The sequence below is a fragment of the Mastigoproctus giganteus genome, chromosome 10 (genome assembly GCF_048544385.1).
Source record: "Mastigoproctus giganteus isolate SK-2022 chromosome 10, ASM4854438v1, whole genome shotgun sequence".
NCBI classification, from domain to species: Eukaryota; Metazoa; Arthropoda; class Arachnida; order Uropygi; family Thelyphonidae; genus Mastigoproctus; species Mastigoproctus giganteus.
The window spans coordinates 111,503,000-111,523,616 of record NC_143584.1 but is presented as its reverse complement, the minus strand read 5'-3'; positions in this window follow the sequence as shown (position 1 = coordinate 111,523,616).

Sequence of the window (20,617 nt, the reverse complement as noted above, 5' to 3'; positions counted from 1 at the left end):
ATAAAGTCAATGCAGACTTGCATTTAAAAATTCTAATTGTTAAATGAGCCAGATTAAAATGTTACCGCGAAGGAGATAACGGTAAAAGAATTAATGAAATCTTTCGTATCGCATAGAACCTCAAACTCAAAAGGTTTGATGTCCTCTGCGATATTTATTTCACCAGGGCCCAGAGAAGATTGTTGTTGGCTATCGGAAATTGATTGATGAAAAGAGAAAGTCAACACTGTTCAAATATTTCCGCAACAGTAATTTCTTCATTGTGTATTTTATGTCACAGGTTCCCAAAGTTTCTGGGTTCACGGCACCTTTTAATGTCTCAGTAATTTTTTCAAGGCACACACAGACCAAAAGAAATACCTAACAGTTTCGTTTAGTACTTAGGTTCAAACAACTTAATAAGAAATGCTGAAACTGTGAACTACCTCGAGCTAGTAGTTCGCGCGGTGTCCGACAGATGTCAAGTATCGCTGTGTTTCCCTCGAAAATTTAAAATATTCCGCAGCGCACAGTTTAAGAACTGCTGTTTTATACAACAAACATTTAATTCCATAATTATTTTCATTATCTATTACATTATATACAGTTAAAAAGTTATTTAAAAGGTATTTTTAAATTTCTTTATGGACATTCCAGAAGGTCAAGGACCAATTATAATTTTTCCTATTGGTTATGATATTCGATTAACGCGTTTCCGTCTTGCGCGATGCTCTCGCGGGACGAATTAATCGTGTTAATCGAGGCCCGCCTGTAGTCCATAAATGGGTAACATAAGCCAGAATATCACCAGCGGATCGACACTGACGGAATCCATACTGGCGATCGTTGATCAGACAGAAGGTTTCTAGGTAGTTTAAGAGTTGGCGGTTAATTGATTTCTCCATTACTTTAGAAAGAGTAGAAGTAATTGCAATGGGACGATAATTGGATGGGAGGGATTTGTCACCCTTTTTAGGAACTGGCTGGATATGAGCAAATTTCCAAGCAGAAGGAAAAACATCTTTGGAATAAGAAAGTGAAAAAAGGCGGCAAAGAATAGGAGTAAGTTCAGGAGCACAGGTTTTGAGAACAAGTGGAGAAATACCATCAGGACCTGGTGCTTTCTTAGCATCAAGATTCATCAAACTCCTTCTGATATCCTTTTGACGGAAGACCACAGGAGGCATTGAATGCAGCGTGTTAGGAATGGTGGGAGGTGTTTTACCAAGATCATTAATACATGAGCTCAAAGAAAAATGGGATGCTAGCAGGTCAGCTTTATCCTTGGCTGAAGTGACAACAGAACCATCTGGTTTGGACAAAGGTGGGAGCAGAGATGGGCAAAAGTTGCGGCCAACAGCTTTGGCAAGAGACCAGAATGCTCGGCTACCATTAGGGCAAGAAGCAAGTTTTCTACTCTTAGCCTGTTCAAACTCTAGTTTGGACTGATTAATAACTGCTTTACAATTGTTGCGAGCTTTGGTGTAGGCAGAAAATGAAACTGAAGAATTAGAAACAAGCCAATTACGATATGCAACGTTCTTCTCTTGGACAGCCTTAGCACATTTATTGGAAAACCAAGGTTTAGATATAGGACGAGATTTTAAAGTGGAGTGTGGGATAAAGGATTCCATTCCTGCAAGAATAATTTCACTGACACGATCTGAGCAAACGTTGACATCACAAGTTTTGAAACAGTAATCAGACCAAGGAAAAGAAGAAAAGAAGTCTCGCAGGGCATCCCATTTTGCATTCTTGTAATGCCAAACAATACGAGGTTGGGAATAGCCATGAGATAAAGGTTCCATTGGAGAAGAGGCAATCACCAAGTTGTGATCTGAAGTGCCTAAAGGACCTCTCACTTCAACCTTGTACTTAGAAGGGTTGTTTGGGAGAAAAAGATCAAGCGTATTGGCTGTATGATTAGGATTGTCCGGTATTCTTGTAGGTAAATGAACAATCTGTGCTAGGTCATTAGTAATTGCAAAAGCCTCAGCATATCGACCTGCTGGGTCGGTGTGACTAGAAAACGGAAGCCAGCTGGAGTTGTGAACGTTAAAATCACCAAGGAAAATTACTTCACTGTTAGGAAAGTTGGACTGGAGAAAGTCAAGTTGCAAAGAGAGGAAGTCAAAAAGCTCCAAGTGATTAGTGGAGTTTGGAGAACGTTAGAGACAACAGATGAATTTTACACAATGAGGTAGAGAGATTTTAAGCCAGAGAAAATCAAAGAGAGGAGATTCCAAATTGCCAAGTCTCTGACAGGGAATATCAGAACGGACATATGCACAAGTACCACCTTTGAGGCGAAAGGAATCATACAGCAAATAATTTGGACATCTGAGATGAGCAGTAGTTGAATCAACTGATAACTGCGATTCAGTCAGAAAAAGTACATGGGGTTTGGAAGACTGCAAGTGGAAATGGACATCGTTGAGATTAGAATTGAGACCACGTATATTTGTGAAATGAATTAGGAAGTCCTTGGGATGTTTAGATCTTTTTGCAGATAAGCTTGCTCTATTATTTTGACAATTCATGGTGTATTCAATAGTAAGAAAAAGTGGGTGGGACATGCTGTATGAAGTAATGAAATTTTTGGATATGGCGTACATGTGGTAAGAATATACCCAGATCCTTGACATAACGTGGCCTCGACAATGCTCCCCGCATACACACTACTCGGACTCCCTCCAGTCACTATCTGGCAGAGTAGAGGTAGCAAGATTATACACTAGCTGATCCGGAAGCTTCCTAGAGAGTTACCAATAGGTTCAGTCCGGTGTACTAACTAGCGGCCGGCCTGCGAACACCGTTTTAGAGCTGTACCCTCGAAATGTAAGGAATATTGGATCTCGCCACGACATTCATCATAACCTCAAAAATCATCAATCATACTGCATGATGGAAGAGATAGGGAAGGGTTGGCCAGAACTTAGCTCTAGAGACTAAACATGGGTTCCACCACTTCAAGCCTCCAATAAGCAAATTGGTGGTATTTCACCGGTTGATGAGAGTCATCTACCACCTAGTACTGCCTGGTAACATAGAGGGGCGGCGTTCCTCCATGTGGTGTGGGTGCCACACCTCGACCCCTGCTTACGTTGGTTCACACCTGGGTGGTCACCCACCATGTACTTGTGCATGAAGGTTATACCCAGGATTACTAACAGTCCCACCATCGTGAAGGTGCAAGCAGAGGATTTGGCTGTCATAGACCGTCCGGACTTCGCCGAAATTGGGTCCACTTTGACTTGAGTGTCACCCGAATATCAGTTCCATCAGCGTTTTAGACTCCCAGGTAGCAAGAACAGCTTGTCTGGCATATCTGAGAGAATGTCTGTGACAACCTCAAGGACCATAAGGTTGTCACAGACATTCACAGACTGTTGTCGCAACTCCCACTATATACGGACTCTGCTAGCATTCACACATTAGCAAACACTATTCCAAGCGGTGAGGTCATTCACTGTGCTGTACAAATATTTTCCGCTGTGTATTTTTATTAAAGATTATTTTTTAAAAATGTTACACCTTTATACGCAAATACGAGTGGAAAGAAGACATGTAATGCCATTGAGAGTTCTTCTAGATCCAAACATCAAATGAGGTATGAAAGTAAGGCAAGCGTTGCAAAATGACATTCGATGTTATAAAGAGATGTATGCAGATAAAAAGAAGAAAAGAACTGTGCAAACTAAGCTGATCAGTTATTTTTCAAAATAAAATATAGTACATACTTCACTTATATTCTTTTGGTATGTACATACTGCAATTGAAATCATTTGTACTGTACTTACTAGCATTTTTCATTTTTATCATTTTAATTTCTGTTTTTTTGCAAGAACTTCATGTGCATCAATTTATAGTAAACAAACACCTATATATTTTTGCAACTCGATCCATATAATCAAATTGTTGGAACGCATTACATTAAAACACATACTAATAATACCTCGATCAGTGTGGTTTCACATAGCGCGGTGTTTTTTTGGCACGAATTAACTGTTCTATGCGAGGTATTCCTGTATATAACTAATATATAAAAAAAATATATAACTATTTTTCTTCATTCTCCTGAGGATATTATGTGGTGGTTTTTGTAATTTTGGCATATCAAGGATATAGGAGCAAGGTTCTTTTTGGTCATTTCCGAGTTACGTAAAACTCAATTTACGTAAGAATTCCTGGAACGTACGTTGGGGACTTACTGTATTTTTGGATTAACCGGGAAATCGATTATTCAGGATTTTTATTTTACAATATATCCTGGAAAATCGAGAACCTACTGTATACAGCTGAATTGAGAGCACATAACATTAAGAAACACAAAAACTTGGTCTTGGTAACTATTTTGTATACCACATAATCACTCAACTTCACCCTATTTAGAGACTGCAGTCATACAACCTATTAAGAATGCTCAGGTACAACTATATCTAATTTTCCTGGAATAGTAAAATGGTGTCAATTAGCAATCTGAATTAAACAAATTTTATTCCGGTATGATTGATCATCAGCACACAGTATTCAAATGGTGAAGAACGAGCCAATCCAGTATTACAATCAATGAGCTAAAATTTCACTAGCAGTATCCACTAAGCATTCATGTGGAGTTATTCAGGTAGGGGCCTGCCATAGGTTTATCAAACTAATAGGGAGTTGTTTGTTATTTGTTTTTTTTTAGGAGCATTAGCAACTAAGGCCATATTGCTCCAGGGATATGCGGTGGACATTCCCCGACCTTTCCGCATCCTCCGTATTTGGTGGTCAAGGGCTTGAACCCTGGTCTAACCAAGAAGCGTGTGCTGCGCACTGCTGCTCCTCTCCACCTGGCTATGGAGGCACCAACAGAGAGTTAAATGATTTTGTATTAACTGAGAGCAAAGTGGAGGAGAAATTGTTGAAGTTAAATGCAAATAAGGCACCCGGGGTGGATGGGATCTATCAATTTATATTAAAGGAGACAGCAAAGGAAGTAAGCAGGCCCTTAGCCATAATTATGAGGGTATTCTTGGACTCGGGAGGTCCCCACGAAATGGAGATATGCAAATGTATCCCCAATTAACAAAGGGGGATCGAAAGGCGACAAGTAATTACAGACTTGTTAGTTTAGCTTCTGTTCCGGGAAAAATAATGGAGTCGCTGGTTAAAAAAACACTACAGGATCATCTGGACAAGACTGCAGTTATAGTTCAGACACAGCATGGGTTTGTTAAGAGGAAGTCTTGTCTGACCAATTTGATTGGATACTATGATGTAGTCACAAAGGAAGTGGATGCAAAAAATAATTTTTATATCATATACTTGGATTTTAGGAAAGCTTTTGATACTGTTGCACGTGGAAGACTACTGTACAGGTTGGTGCAGTATGGTATTAAGAGCAAGTTGCTACAATGGATAAAAGGATGGTTGAGTGTGAGAAGACAGAGGGGTAATCAACGGACACTGCTCTATATGGACTAAATGTCATTAGCGGAGTTCCCCAGGGGTCTGTGTTGAGCAATTTTATCAGGCTTCTTCTTCTTCTTCTTGGTCCTTAGCTGGCATCTGGGGGAGGCGGTTGGCCACGCAACCAGTATGCTGCTGTAGGTGCTGCAGGGTTTCGAACTTGCTCTGTGATGTTCTTCCATACTTTACGATCCATGGCGTCAGTCCTGGCTAAGGTCGAGACGTCGGCTCTTCAAGTCATTTTCCACTTGCTTGGCCCACGTTTTCCTAGGCACAGTCCGTTGGATGCTCCACTGGGTGGGTCGTTGTCTCCAAAGGAGTGTGGATGGTTTTCTGTTCGTGCCCATTCTACATACGTGGCCAAACCATCTAAGCCTTCGCTTCTGGATTTGGTCGGCAGTGGCTGGTTGCTGTTGGCATCTGGTGTGGATGGTATCATTAGTGATGCGGTCACGATGTGAGATGCCCAAAATCTGCTGCAGGCATTGCATTTGGAATACCTCAAGTTTGTTTAAATCTAGCTTGAGACAAATCCATGTGTTTTCTGATCCATAAAGGAAATTGGGCAGGATCAAAGTCCGGAAGAGTCGGATTTTAGTCTTTGAGGAAATGTTGGTCCTCTTCCACAGACACCATTTGAGTGAGGGGAACGCAGTGGCCGCCTGTCCAATTCTACTGTGGATTTCCATGGTGGATGCAACTTTCTTCTCCTGGACCAGCGACCCAAGGTGTTTAAAGTCCTGCACTTGCTCGATCTGGATGCCTTCGAGATAGATGGTGGCTTGCGACCCATCTGTTGTCAGGGCCTTTGTCTTATCGGCATTGATCTTCAAACCGTATGGCCGGGCAATGCGGGCAATGTCGTAGAGGATGTCCGTGGCTTCAGAGTCGTTACCAGCAAAGATAGCACTATCATCGGCAAACATCAGATCAGTCACATAGTGATCCTTGTCATATTGTATGCCCCATCTGTTTCTGAATGCTTGCCTCATAATGGCCTATTGTTGTTGTTGGATTTTTAGGAGCATTAGCAACTAAGGCCATATTGCTCCGGGGATATGCGGTGGTCATTCCCTGACCTTTCCGCATCCTCCGTATTTGGTGGATCACGGGCTCGAACCCCGGTCTAATCAAGAAGCGTGTGCTACGCACTGCTGCTCCTGTCCACCTGGCTACGAAGGCGCCTCTCATAATGACGTCGACCACGATGTTGAAAAGCAATGGGGAGGCTATATCCCCTTGGCGGACTCCAGTTTGGATGGTAAATTCTTCAGATAAATCGTTCTGGATGCGCACCTGGCTGGTTAAACCGTTGTATGCAGTTTGGAGGAGTGTGATGACTTTTTGAGGTACATGTTCGACCTCTAGTAGTTTCCATAAGGCAGGCCGATGGACACAGTCGAAAGCAGACTTAAAGTCAATGAAAACAATAACGGTTCGCTGTCCACACCGGATCCTCTCCTCCATCAGCTGACGGATGGCAAAGATTTGATCACAGCATCCTCGCCCGGGTCTAAATCCCGCCTGTTCTTCTCGACTGGTTTGCTCGCGATGTTTTTGCAGCCTTGACTGGATTATCTTCATAAAGACCTTTCCGATGATGGAAAGGAGGCTGATGCCACGGTAGTTCTTGCAATCCCAGTTATCACCTTTCTTGTGGATCGGTACGATAATGGCTTTCCTCCATGTTAGTGGAATTTGTTCAGTGCACCAGATGGTTTTGAGGAGTGAGTTTAGTCGGCGAAGCAGTACATCTCCCCCGGCTTTGATTGCTTCTGTGGTGACTTGGTCCACTCCTGGTGCCCTGCCATTCTTTAGGGATTGTATGGCTGCTTTCACTTCTACTGTAGGCTCAACATCGACCATGGAGACTTCAGGGGAATCGATCGATAGTGCGGCTTCTGGTGGTCCCTGAGGTGGGTCGTGATTATACAATGCTTTGAAGAATTCATTCCACCGTTGCAGGCGTTCGGACGGTGATCGCACGAAGGTCCCATCAGCATTCTTGACGTTGTCACTAGTCAATCTGGTCTTTCCACTCAGACATCTGAGGGTGCGGTACTCATTCTTGGATGCCGCCACTTCAAGATCGTCTGCCACTTGGTTCCAGTATGCTTCTCTTTCCGCTGTCATCCTCTGTCGGACTTCTCAGTTTAGCTGCCGGTACCGTTCAAAGTCGACCAACTTTGCCTGTTTCCGTTTGTCCACGAGGTCGAGGCACTCGTCTGATATCCATGGTTGCGTTCGATATCGGGCAGGTGGACATAGGAACTTGGCACATTCCAGGACGGCATCAGAGATCTGCTTTTCTTCTTCATTTATATCCTCGGGCACGGCTAGCATCTCGAAGTGGTTGGATAGGGCGATCTGATATGCTCCTTTGTTGGCAGCATTCATTAGCTGCCTCCAGTCCAGCTTGGCTGACCGAGATGACCTTTTTGCATGCTGTAATTTAAGCTGCACCTTAGCCCGGACGAGGTAGTGATCAGATCCGCAATCAGGTCCCCTCATGGCACGGACGTCCACGAGTGATATGCGAAATCGGGCGTTGATCAGAATGTAGTCCAGGATTGCCGAGTCCTTGCCAGATGGATTTCGCCATGTAAGTTGATGTTTTTGAGGGTGCTGGAAATGGCTGTTTCCGATGATCAGGTTGTTAGATGCGGCAAAGGACAACAAACGTAGTCCGTTGCCATTGATCTTCCCATGGCCAAACTTGCCCATTGCTGTTTCCCAACCAGATCTGTCCACGCCAATGTGGGCATTAAAGTCCCCTGCGAGGATGATCACTTCTGTCTGTGGAATTGAATCCAGCGTATGTTGGAGCTGGTTGTAGAAGTCATTCTTGGTCGGGTCCAGGCTAGTCTCAGTTGGTGCATAGGCGGAGATAATATGGTCTTCATGGTGCCCTTGACAGTAAGGACTGCCAAGAGGTCCGATATTGGTTGGAAAGCAATCGCACTACTGGTGGCCTGAACATAGACCATAAAGCCCACTCCTGCTTCTCGTTTCTCACTACCAGAGTAGAATAGCATAACCGCTTCATTAGGTGCTGGTGGTTGGATGATCATCGTTCCAGACCCGGTGAGCCTTACTTCGGATAATGCCGCGATTGATACCTTGCACCTAAGTAGTTCTTGGGCAATGATTTCCTTTTGTCCAACGTGGTGTCCCGTTCGAACATTCCATTCGCCAATGTTAATTGCCCTTTTCGGCGTAGTAAACTTATTGCTATGGCCAGTGGTCCACTTTACACCAGCAACCTGGGTCCCCAGTGCTGGCGCATCGGCTACCCCGGATGCGGTAACATTGTTGTAAGAGCTTGTTCCGAATTTCATGCGGTTTCTTGCCTAGTTTCCCTGTTCTGGTCATTTCGGCAGGATGACTACCCTCCTCCTTTCGCAGCCGGGCTTCTAACTTTTTTAGTGTTTTACTTACCATGCTGAACATTTTTTTGAGTGCTCTGCCCCTATCCCTGTTTTCTGTATTTATATACTGATGAAGGTATATCAGGCTTAATGTCCAAGTTTTCAGACAATATGAAAATTGGTAGGGTTGTTAATGACAGTAAGGACGGTATGTTACTACCATAGGATCTAAAGTTGAGTAGATGGGCTGAGAGGTGGCAACTGAAGTTTAACATTGATAAATGCAAAGTACTGCATATGGGTAGCAGTAACCCCAGAGTAACATACCAACTGTGCAGTACTACACTCAGGGTATTGGAGAATGAAAAAGACCCGGAGTAGTGTCAATGTTACATAGGAATTTTGCTAGCAAGGATAAGGAGGTGATTATCCCCTTGTATAAGGCAATGGTCAGGCCACACCTTGAGTACTGCATACAGATCCGGAAGCCTCATTTTAAGAAAAATGAGGAGCTACTAGAAAGAGTACAGAGAATGTCCCCAGAGTGGTGAAGGAAACTAAGGGTTGCTGTTACTAAGATAGGTTTAAGTTCTGCAAATTGCAACATCTGGAGACTAGGCACATGGAAGGTCATTTGATTGAGGTGCACAAAGCCTTGAGCAAGCTGAATGCTGATTGGATTCTTCCTCTTGATCAGATTCTACACCTAAGGGGGCATAAATTCAAATTGAGGAAAGAAGTTGAATAGATGTGTATAAATTTACCTTTAGCTAGCGGGTGGTTGATTGCTGGAACAAACTTCCATCTGTTGTTGTGGAAGTTGACAGCATAAATAAATTCAAGGCTGAACTAGACAAACATTTGGAATGCATGGATGTGTGAAATGGGAAGTTTTTTTTTTTTTTTTTTTTTGGGCTGATGCTATATAAGCTTGCTTTCTTGTGTCATATGCCTCTACTAATGTTAATGTAATGGATACAGAAAACATGAAAATTGAATATATATATATATATGGCACAACATGGGGGAAAAATCAGAAAATCATTTATACGTACCTAAAGGAACAGTGACAGTGGAAACACTCACCTTGGAATAAAATTCTAGGCAGTCCAGACCGTCAGTTGTGCTATAATGTGGTACATGTGTTCCTAAAAATTTCCGCGTTATGGCATTTCACGCATTAAAAATAACGGGGCTTATGGGAAAAACAGGGATAGGGGAAGAGCACACAAAATAAAAAAAATGTTCAGCATGGTAAGTAAAACACTAAAAAAAAAGTTAGAAGCCCGATAAAATTGCTAACATAGGTTTAAACATCTTAAAGTAAACATAGCACTTATATATACATACCAATTAATATTTCTGTTCACCGACTTTTTTTTTTTTTTCGATGGAAAAATTTAAAACTAAAAAAGATAAACAATCAATAACGATGAATATGGTATGCACAAATGAGATACAGAGTAACACGCTTACAAAGCTTATAAAATAGGAGTGAAGAGAAGATTTTGAAATTTTATTTATGTTTTTTTATATGATTGAAGATTTCACGAAAGGGGAAACACATTTCACCATAATAAAGTAAAAACCCACAGAATTTCAGCTGTCCGTATTATCGTAAATGCAATAAGATCAAATTTACTACCCATTTTGCACTAACAGAAAAGCCCAATAAAGCGAGGACTGCAAATTGTTTTATAGTAGTGACCTCCAGAAATGCACTCCTGTTCATGCTATTATGCAAATTGTTTTATAGTAGTGACCTCCAGAAATGCACTCCTGTTCATGCTATTATGCCTCATGAAATTTCTGTTCAAACTGTAGCTAACTTTGAAACACAGAAGTGCCAGCAGAACACGGACTTGATAGGGGAAAACAATGTCTTTAACTGAAGGGGGGAGGAGAATTAAAAAAAAAAAGAAATAAATAAATAAAAATCATTGAATAAAAATGAAGATGCATAAAGCGGAGGAACATTCACAGTTCATCAATTCAGGTGTTACAGTACAAATTTAATTTTTTAATAGCATATTGGAAACAAAAGCCACAAAATGTGCCAAATCAAGCAGAAGTAAGAACAGTTGTGCCCAATGGCTTCAGCAAGTCACCATAAAACCATGACTTCCATTTGAATATTCATACATTCATGGGTAAATAATGTACAGGTTCTATCAAAAGTCTTTTCCCATATGGAAAATGAAAATATATACCTAATTCATTTATTATTCACATTGATTGGCCACTAATATCTATGCACATACAAATTATTATACTAATGTTTTTTGGAATGGTTCTTAAGACAGAAACATTAATCTGAGATCATGCATTCCAAATGTTTTCTTTCAGCATTGCAGTATTCTTTGATTTTGGGATATAAACCACAGACTTTAGGTACCCACACCCAGAGGAAAAAGTAGAGGGCCCTTAGGGTATTTCATTCCTGACACGTGTAAACAGATATTACAAGCGTGATTTTGCAAATTTAAGAAAATTCTGCACATTTCCCATAAGTCCATACTTCTCACAGAAAATTTCAAGTAGAATAAGAAACAAAGGATTTCTTTATCAAAAGAGTAAATTTTGTATTGCTCATGCAGTAAGTATCAGGATGCACAGATTTAAAGCTGTAGTACAATCAATCTACAAGGGAAACAAAAATCATATATTAAACTGGCACTTTTATAAACATAAGGTTGAGAATGACTATGAGAAAGGTGATGCATAGGAAAGATTAAGCTGCAATTTAAGAAACCTAACAAAAAACTAAAAATCACATCAAGAGTGCAAAAAGGTGATTGGGATTGTTAAGTCAGTCTCAAACAATCTTTGTACAAACAAAAGTCTGCCACAGTTATGAATATTAAAAATCACAGAATATTTCTGTTAGTGGAGTCAACAAAAAATATTATTTTGCCAAAGATAAGCAAGATAATGTAACTAACAAAGAAGTCTGTAAAATCTTGTTGTTCAGATATACTGTATTAATCTTCTCTGGAGTGAGTTCTGTGGAATGAGTAAAACAGAAAAATTGAACTAAAATTTATAAAATTGAAAACCTTCTAAATAAATGCTTTTAAATATTAATTTGTTATTTTGATTTGGTTATCCAATGTTAGAGTGAAATTATTTCAAAAATCAAGCCAGAATAAAAGAGCAAAATCGCTAAAAAAAAAAAAAAAGCTTTATTTCTTTTCTTGACATGATACTATATTCCACCTCTATTTATCACTTGATTCAATTCAACCTAGTTGGGGTTTCTAAGCCTGTATGCAATATTCAGCATGGGGTCTATGCTTTTCTTAATGGAGTAATCACCTCTTTGTGAAACAATACTGACATATTTGTAAATCATCTTCTGTTTCTACTTATCTCTTCTGAATAATTTATCATTTTTCAATTATTTCCTAATTTAACACCTTTCTTAACTTTATTTCTCTAATAATTTTGTATACAATAAGAGCAAAGAGGGTTGGACAATGTATTATCTTGTCTGATACATTTTCTAATTGGTACTTTTTGATAATGTGTTTTCAGTTTCAATCAGCAATTGATTTTGCATATAAATTTCTTTCACTATTCTAATAAGGTTTTAAGATAATGCTTTTTCCAGATAGACAAAGAATAGGAACTGGTTCATTAAATTAAATTGCCTTTTCCATAATTTATTTTAATATAAATACCTCATCAGAACATGATCTTATTTTCTAATTCTTTGTTCAACTTGAAATTCCAAATTATTCACAAGATCTAAAAATATTTCTTGAATAAATGTCTAAGCGTACGAAACAGTTGGTTTATGCATGGTTACTGCATGTACATCATTTCTACTACCCAGGTAGTATGAATGTATTGTTTAATTATATCTCATATTGTGAATACCTTCACAATGAGTGGCAGAGGTATTGCACTGTTTTGAATAAGCAATGCTTCACACCAGTGGAGAAGACTAATGTTACTTATTCTCAGTGGATACCACCAGTAGCATAGGAATGCCTTGGCATTCAGGCAGGCGCCAAGGGTGCTGGTATCAGGGTGCCAATGACACAGGCCGTGTCAAGTTATTTCAACACCTGAGGCTAACTGATGAAATGGCGCCCCTAGATGTTGCATAAGAATGCGAGCAGAGGGCAGGATGAAAATTAATTTTTGACAAACATTTTCAGAGGGCAATTCAAGCCTCCATGCATCCTTAAATCTGAGTACATACTGCATAGTAACATAGATCTATTTGCTGTCCAGAACACAACTTTTAAGGGACCAATCAGGTGACTGTTTCATCGGCACATGCTCAAATGCACAGCAGCTCGCAATTCATGCACTCTGTGAGTTCTGCGATACTTGAATGTTTGAAGTTAACAAAAAAAGACCAATTAATTTTAGACATGCCACCAAAGAAAAAAAATGCAGATATCAGTACGGCGTAGAAAGACTGCATAAAGAGGAAATTTAAAAAAAATATATATATTCCGCTTGTTTACAAAAAACTGCCTTAAATTTTATTATTATTATTTATTTTATTTTTTTGAAACTGTATGAAATGTCAGAGACACTTGGATATTCAATTACTGCGACCACGTAAACAGAAATAGGGGAAATTTACGGCAAAGCATGGATATTCACTTCAGCGAAACAACAAATGACCCCTTGTTGGGGTAAAGGAAACCACTCTCTCTTAAATCTCTAACAGGTTGCTTACAGTAGAAGGTTGACCAGAGCCTACTGTATAAATGTGGAATACCCTTGATCTGCTTACTGGCTATGGATACATAGAAAGTAGTTGACCAGCTCGGCTTCACAGCATGTATCCAATTTTTTACATTTGCTATTTTTTTTTGTATTTTCATTTTAAGTTTATAAAACCCATTGTCGATTGTACTTTGATCCATGTGTTGTGTTCATATCCTCTGCATAATTATGCCACGGGGGCTCACATCTGGTGAGTATGGACTTGGCACAAGCAGGGTCCTGTGCTGGATATCATCATTCTTCTCTTTCTTGGTGATTCCCCCCCCCCCCCAGCATTGTAATTATTGTATGAAGAAGCAAATAATTAAACTTTAATAAAATAAACATGCAGTCAATACATGGAATATGAAAGGACTAATCTGTAGAGGAAGAACATCAAATTTTGCATAATTCCCAATTGTAATATATTAAAAAATTTTTTGAAGATTTTTGTATCTTTTATTTCTCTATACTTTTTTAAAATAATTTTTATATCATTTTCTATTTTTTCTTAACATTATGGTGATTAACATGCTAGTCAACTCTATCTTGCATACTTCTTTATCACAAGGCACTACCTTTTCTGTACTGTATCAAAACAATGCTGTTCAGGCATTCTCTTGACATCTTATCACCTTTAAAGTTTCTCCTTTTGACAGTCAGTCTTGCCTATGATACAGAATTGAAGGGTAATCTTTAATACATAGTTACCATGATTCTAGATGGTTTGAATAAATAAATGCTACTTCACGTGACATTGGAACTAAGTTTATTGAATGGCAGATGCTGCTCCTAAACTTTATAAAGCTAAAAGGGGGGATTACATTAGGATCCCAACAGGTCTGGGGTTCTAAACCCCAGACCTGTGGTCGTTGAGGTCTCTTTGAGTCTGTCACACACAGGTAGGTTAAATTGGGCTTGCTACCTGGGAGCCTAAAACACCAATGGAACTCATATTCAGGTGACACTAAAGTCAAGTGAACTGAATTCAGTGGAGTCTGGTCATTCTGTGACAACCAAATCCTCTGCTTGCATCCTCAAGCTGGTGGGGCTGTTAGTAACTCCCATGTGCAAGTTCTGAAATATGGCACCTAAAATACTGTAGGTGATGACACACAACATGGAGGATTGCTGTCCCTCTAGGTTACTAGACAAAACTAAGTGATAGATGACTCATCAACTGATGCAATAACACCACTTTGCTCACTGGAAGCTCGAAGTGGTAGAATCCATGTTTAGCCTCAGGAGCAAAGCTCCAGCAACCCCCCCCCCACATTATGTCAAGGAGCTGGGTATATTCTTGCCATATCCAAACAGTTCATTACCTAATACACTTCCTCCTTACCTTTACTTACTAGTGAATACATCATAAATAATCAAATTAATAGAACAAAACTTATCTGCAAAAAAGATTTAAACCTCACAAACAGTTTTTCATTTTACAAATATGCAGTCTCAGTTCCACATCTCAATAAATGTCCATTTCCACTTAGTCTCCCAAACTCCACATTTTTTTTTGACAGAATCCCAATTATTAGTTGATTCTTGACACTGCCCATCTCAGTTGTCCTAATTATTCACTGTATGATTCTTTTTGCTTCAAAGGTGGTATCTGTGCATATGTCCGCTTGGGTGGTAGAAAATTAACGACCTGGAAGTAATTGTGCAGTCAGACAGTTAAGAGCAGGTCATGGGGTTTTGTCAATGATATACAGGAATTTTGCTAGCAGGGAAAAGGAGGTGATTATCCCTTCATATAAGGCAATGGTCAGACCATGCCTTGAGTACTGGTATACAGGTCTGGAGGCCTCATTTTAGGAAGGATGTAGATTTGCTCGGGTGTGTACAGATAAGGACAACAAGATTGGTGAAGGGAATGAAGGGATCCTCTTACCAAGAGAGGCTTAGGTTCTGCAAATTGCAGCGGTTGGAGACTAGGCACCTGCGAGGTGATCTGATTGAGGTGTATAAGGCCTTGAATGGGTTGAGCACGCTGAATTCTGATGGGATTCTTCCACTTGCTCAGATTACAAACCTCAGGGGGCATAAATTCAAATTGAGGAGACAGTTATAGAATAGATGTGCGGAAATTTGCCTTTAGCCAGCAGGTGGTTAATTGCTGGAACAAACTTTTAGAGGGAATGGTTGTGTGAATTTTTTTATTTTTTGGCTGATGCCACATAAGCTCATATGCTTGCTTTCTTGCATCACATGCTTCTATTACTATTACTGATATTCCCTGTCAGACTTAGTAATCTCTCCTCTTTTCAATCTTCTCTGGCTTAAAATCTCTCTACCCCATTCTGTAAAATTCACCTGTTGTCTCTATCATTCTCCCAACTGCACTAATCACTTAGTACTCCGTGACTTCCTCTCTTTAAAACTTGACTTTCTCCAGTCAAACTTTCCTAAAGTGAGGTAATTTTCCTTGGTGATTTTAATATTCACAACTCCAGCTGGCTTCTGCTTTCTAGTCACAAGGACCTGGCTGGCTGAGATTTTTACAATTACTACTGACCTCACACAGAGTTTGTTTACCTATTATAATACCAGACATTTCCAACCCTTTGTTGTTTGGCATTACAAGAATGCAAATTGGGATAATCTGTAAGAATTTTTCTTCTTTTCATTGGTTGATTACTGTTTCAAATCTTGTAGGGATGAAATCCTTTATTCCACTCTCCACCTTAAAATCTCGTCCTTTATCTATACCTTGGCTTTCCAATAAATGTGCCAAGGCTCTTCAAGGTAAGAATGTTGAATATCACAATTGGCTTGCAACCAAAATCTCCAGGTTCATTTTCTGCCTACGCCAAAACTTGCAACAATTGTAAAGCAGCTATTAATCAATCTAAACTAGATTATGAACAGGCTGAAGAGTCGAAAACTTGCTTCTTGTCCAAACGGTAGATGGGCATTCTGATCTCTTACCAAAGCCATTTCTGCAACTTTTGCTCATCTCTATTCCCAACATCTATCAAAACCAGATGGTTTTACTGCCACCTCAGCTAAAGTTAACCTGCTAGCAATCCTACTTTTCTTCTAACTCATGTATTGATGATCTTGGTAAACCACCCCCTACCATTCCCAGCACATTTCATTTAATGCACCCTGTGGTCTTATATCAAAAGGATTTTGAACAGACTTGATTCCAAGAAAGCATCAAGTTTTGATAGTATTTCTCCACTTGTTCTCAAAACCTGTGCTTCTGAGCTTACATCTATTCTGTGTCACCCTTTTATACTTTCTTATTCTACTGGTGTTTTCCCTTCTGCTTGGAAATTTGCTCATATCTAGCCAGTTCCTAAAAGGGTGACAAAAACCCGACCATCCAATTATTGCCCCATTGCACTTACTTCTACTCTTTCCAAAGTAACGGACAAATCTAACTGCCAACTGATAAACTAGTTAGAAACCTTCCATCTGATCAATGATCACCAGTATGAATTCCATCAGCGTCAATTAGCAATATACTAATGTTACCCATCTATGAACAAATTCAATGGAAAAGTTTGGCAAAACTCAAGCAGTTGCTCTTGACATTTCAAAGAATTTTGATTGGTATCCTAAAGGTAACATATCATACTAAAAGTATCAATTGGTATCATAAAGAAATCCTAAAGAAGCTTCCATCTTTTGGTTTGCCAACTGTGTTTTGTAATTGAGTATCCAGATTTCTCACACTTTGCCAGATCTGCCTTAACCTTAACTGCAGGTAATGGGAGAAGGCTATCTTCTAACTTCTTCACTAATGCAGGTGTTCCCCAAGGTTCAGTTCTTTCTCTCGTATATTAATGACCTTCTCCCACTGACTGGAAATCCTATCTATAGTTTTGCTGATGACAGCACATTGCATTCAACTTTGCCCTGCACAAATAATTTCAACTTCTCAAATATCCACTATCAATTCCTTAAATACTGATCTCCAGGTAATTCTCCAGTGGAGCAAAGATAACTTAGCTGTATTCCAAACTAGCCTGAACACGTGCCACAACCAGTCAGCGACCTTTTACTGTCCAACTTCAAACTCACAGAACCAATTTTCCTTTGTACTCATTTTTCAATCCTTCTAAAACTCAATCTCCTCTTATATCTCACAAAAAGATTTTTTCTTCTGCTTCTATGCTTATGTTCAATTACACTCAGATTTCTAGACAGGATCATATATCTAATATTAGGGATTATATTAACTTCTATTCTGTTTTGGCATAAGCATATTACAAATTGCTCTGCATCTAAAAAACTGGTTTTTCTATTTCATTCTCAGCATTACTTTTCTTCCAAACAGCTGCTCACTCTGTCTAAAACCCCCATCAGGCTTCTAGATTTCATTCAAAGGAGGGCAGTTAGTTTAATTAATGACTCATCTCTAACAAAGTCTCTCCATTCTCTGTCTCACAGACATCTTGTTTCTGTTGCATGCCTTTTCTACAGATATTTCCATGGTCATTGTTCTTCTGAATTGGCTTTTGTAATTCCCCCCCCTCTCTCTTTCAAAACAGTTTGAACATGTGCCGCTACCAGCCGACATTCATTTACTGTCCGACTTCAAACTCACAGAACTAATTTTTCTTCCTCATTTATTCTTTCAACTTCTGTTTTCGGGAACAACCTCCTTTTGTCCATATTTCTTGAAAATTTCAATCTACAGAAATTCAAGTCTAATGTCAACAAATATCTTCTTTCATTGTCTCAACCCTCAACCCATGCATGGTACTAAATACAGTTCTAAAACCTCTTGTTCTTGGGATCCTCATTAAAAAAAAAAAAAAAAAAAGCACAGAATGTACTTATTCATTAGCAAACCGACCTGGTGCAGTAGCAGACTAAGTTGGCATTGTTAGGAGGAGGTAGATTCTAAACGGTCACTATCCAGTACCAGGCAAGATCAGTAGGATTTCTGTATGCCTGGCCACCTCCATTTCTCCAGGATTTTATCGGTCGGTGCAAATCTGGATGTGTGTGGGAAGAAAAAGTACCAAGGCAAGGTATCCTGCAGAGTACAGGACCAAAGATATAACATCATCTGAAACTGGGGAAAATGACAATTGGGATGAGTGAGGGGGGGGAGGTGAAGCTGCCAGTGTTTTTGGCAGATTCACCTCTCCCTAGGCATTCATGAACTCTCCTTAGAAGGGTTGTACATGTCTTACAAGACCTTGAAATTAAAGGTATGACCCTTGCAAATACCATGCTGTCCCACCACCAACATGAATGCAGGACTCAATGTCTACTTATAATTTCTTGGGAAATATACTTTTATGTTGTACAGTTTATCTTAATGGATTAACAAACTTTGGATAGTAAAGTGGAGGTTCCTATATTGTAGTAGTGGTATGTGATGCAAGAGAGCAAGTGTATGAGCTTATACAGCATCAGCCATAAAAAAAAAAAAAAAATTACAAAACAAATCCCACTAAATGTTTGTCCTGTTCCTCCTTAATTTATTTAAGTTATCAACTTCCACAACGACAGATGGAAGTTTGTTGCAGCAATCCGCTGGATAAAGGCAAATTTCCGCACATCTATTCTACATTTGTCTGTCCTTAATTTAAATCTATGCCCCTTAGGTTTGTAATCTGAACAAGTGGAAGAATTCCATCAGAATTCACCGTGCTCAACCCATTCAAGGCCTTATACACCTCGCAGGTGCCTAAGTCTCCAGCAGCTGCAATTTGCAGAACTTAAGCATCTCTTCGTAAGAGGATCCCTTCATTCCCATCACCAATCTTGTTGCCTTTCTCTGTACACATTCAAGCAAATCTACATCCTTCCTAAAATGAGGCCGCCAGACCTGTACACAGTACTCAAGGCGCGGCCTAGCCATTGCCTTATACAGAGGGACAATCACCTCCTTTTCCCTGCTAGCAAAATTCCTATATATTATTGACAAAACCCCATGACCTACCCTGGTAGCCTGTCTGCATTGCTCAGAAATTTTCTAGATCTTGTTGCAGTAGCATACTGCCATTAACAACCCTGCCAACCTTTTTATCATCTGGAAACTTCGACATTAAGCCTGATATACCTTCATCAATATCATTGATAAATATACAAAACAACAGTGGACCCAACACCGAACACTGTGGGACTCCACTAATAACAGCACCCATTGATTACCACCCTCTGTCTTCCCCCACTGAACCATCCTTTTATCCATTGTAGCAACTTACCCTTAATACCATTCTGCTCCAGTTTGTACAGTAGTGTTCCATGCGCAACAGTGTCAAAAGCTTTCCGAAATCCAAGTATATGATATCAAAATTATTTTTTGCATCAAGTTCCTTTGTAGCCACATCATAATAACCAATTAAATTTGTCAGACATGACTTTCCCTTAACAAACCCATGCTATGTCTGAATTATTACTGCAGTCTTGTCAAGATCACATTGTCGCCATGTCTGCCCACCTAGATGATCCTGCAATGCATCTTTAACCAGTGACTCCATTATTTTACCCGGAACAAAAGTTAAACTAACTGGTCTGTAATTACTCGTGTCACCCTTCGATCCCCCTTTGTGAATTGGGGATACATTTGCACATCTCCAGTCCGTGGGGACCTTTCCTGAGTCCAAGTATGCTCTCATAATTATGGCTAAGGGTTTGCTTAGTTCGTTTGCCACCTCTTTTAATATAACTGGATAGATCCCATCCACCCTAGGTGCCTTTCTTATGTTTAACTTCAACAATTTCTCCTCCACTTTGCTCTCAGTTATTTCAAAACCATTAAGCACCCTGCTACAATTTGATAACCTTCTGGCACTTTCAAACCTTAATAACTCATGTGTGAATGTAGATGCAAAATACTCATTCAATTTGTTTGCTATCTGAGCAGGATCATCAACAGGCGAACCATCGATATCAAGTGGACCAATCACATTAATTTCCTTCCTTTTAGAGTTTATATAAGTAAAGAAATCCTTGCTGTTTTTCTTAGCATCTTTTGCCAAAGATTTCTCGTAACCTGCCTTCGCCTGCCTAACCTGATTACAGACTAGCTTATATCTGCCATAGGCTTCTGAGTCACTTGATAATTTATATGCATCCCATGCATTTTCCTTCCCTGTCACGAGTCTCACTAGTTCATTTGATAA